Consider the following 2,094-nt stretch of genomic DNA (forward strand, 5'->3'; position numbering starts at 1 on the left):
CGGTCCCACCACTGAGATACGACATCCATTCCTCCAATTTCCACCAGGGTCCCAGGAAGAATTATTTCAGATTCTACATGCCTGACCCCTTGGTGTGGGTCGTTCCATCGATTGGTCCGCATTAAAGCAGGTCCACCTAGCTGATTCAGTCCGGGCCCTCCTCACCACCGCTCCGTGGGACCACTTATTTGATATCATCGAGTCAACTTATCTAGAGTTCACTTTGGAACTATGCTCAATGTTTCAGTTGAAACAGTTATGGCGGAGTACGACGACCCAGGAACAATCCAATTATGCCTTGGCGGTCTAGTACGGTAGTTGAGCGTCCGAGAATTTAGAGCTGCCTTGGGACTCTATAGAGACTATTTTATGGAAGCCGAAAATCTTCCCCACCTCCACTGCGATATCTATTATGCACCTTCATCGTGTTGGGTAGCCCTCATGCCTGCTACAAGCATCTATGACCCTAGCCGCTCAAAGGCATCAGCTCTAGCTCCAGCTCTACGATATCTCCATGCCCTTTTGGCACACATATTAACAGGGAGACGAGAGAGCACTGGCATCGTTAACACTCACGACACACACTTTTTGTGGAGCATGCAGCAATGGCATGTTTTTGATCTCGTATACTTCATCCCCCTTAATTTCTTCCATCAAACTGAGCGACACTGAAAGGGAGTCATTAGCATCGGCCAGTATGTGACTCGACTAGCTCGATACTTTGGGCTCCTAAACACATCGGCGCAATCCTCATCGCTCACACTCATCAGCCAGATGTCCCCACAGGGCATCAAAGTATGCTCCATATGAGGATGATAGAGCATCGTCATGGGTACGATCATCCTCAATACCAACTTTACGAGCTACCGATGAGGACAACACTGACGATATCCCTACATTTCAGGAGGATCCACCTTCTCAGCCACCACCGAGTCACCGACCAGTTCATGTGGCTACTTCATTGTCTGAAGTTTTTGACCACCTTAATTGCTTTGAGCAATATTGCACTCAGCAATTCGACAGCATTGAGGTGACTCTACAAAAAAATTTCTAGCATTTTCACATATCGCCTCCAGCACCACCACCTCATGATCTAGCTGTCGATGAGGACTTTTAAGTCCTTTAAACCCTATCCATGTGACTCCCTAAAACATTACTGATAGCATCATAGTTTCAAAAGGTTCAGTCGATTGGTGCTACTCAGGAATAGACAAACAATCCTCCATGACTGCCATGTCCTGCTCGACCACGATAACCTCTTCGCTGGGCGCTGTGATTGTGGAACCCAACTTCTACCACCACCTTCACCTCTGTCTACATGTCATATACATATCACATCCAATGTCTTTAAACCTGTTATGCTCTTTCAAGGATTATATCCAAAATTCAGGGCAGTTTCATTTCCCTCCCTCTCTTCTGATACTATGCTTATATTATTATTATCTATAGGACAATGTACATCCTAAGTGTGGGAAGGTTATTTATATGATTCTTTGAAAATCCCTAAATTTTTATCCCATTCTCAATTAATTTCCTCAAACTATTATTAGAGTAAATTATGATTGATTTATAATTGTTATTAATATGTTTTGAATTTAATCATAGGGAATTGTGCATTGATTGTTTAAACTTTAAAGGCATTAGAGAATCAAGCATGATAAGTTAACTTTTGAGAATTAAAATTGCTAGGTTATTTCCATGAATTGAGGTGTTATCTTGAAGTTTTGAATTTACAGGATTGACATAAAATACCCATAATTTTCATGAAATTTTGAGCCTTTTAGAGCATATGTCTTTCTTGCTCACTGATTTTATTGGTTATGAGTGTGTCAACATTGATTTGTTATTCTAGAAATTGCTTCGATTATGCATGTTAAGACCACACCACTTTGAGTTGATATATTGATATGATAAAGGCATTTAGGTTTTAACCCATTTACCCCATAAAAAGCCTACCCACATAATTGACCCCTAGTGAACCCCTTTGAGCCTTAATCATTGTTTCTTGATTTTTCATTTAATGATAATCCACAACTTAACCCTTTTCTATTCGTTAAGAATTTTTCCCTTTTTTATTGACTCCTTTTTATCGAG

Source organism: Gossypium hirsutum, chromosome A06 (assembly GCF_007990345.1).
Source record: "Gossypium hirsutum isolate 1008001.06 chromosome A06, Gossypium_hirsutum_v2.1, whole genome shotgun sequence".
NCBI classification, from domain to species: domain Eukaryota; kingdom Viridiplantae; phylum Streptophyta; class Magnoliopsida; order Malvales; family Malvaceae; genus Gossypium; species Gossypium hirsutum.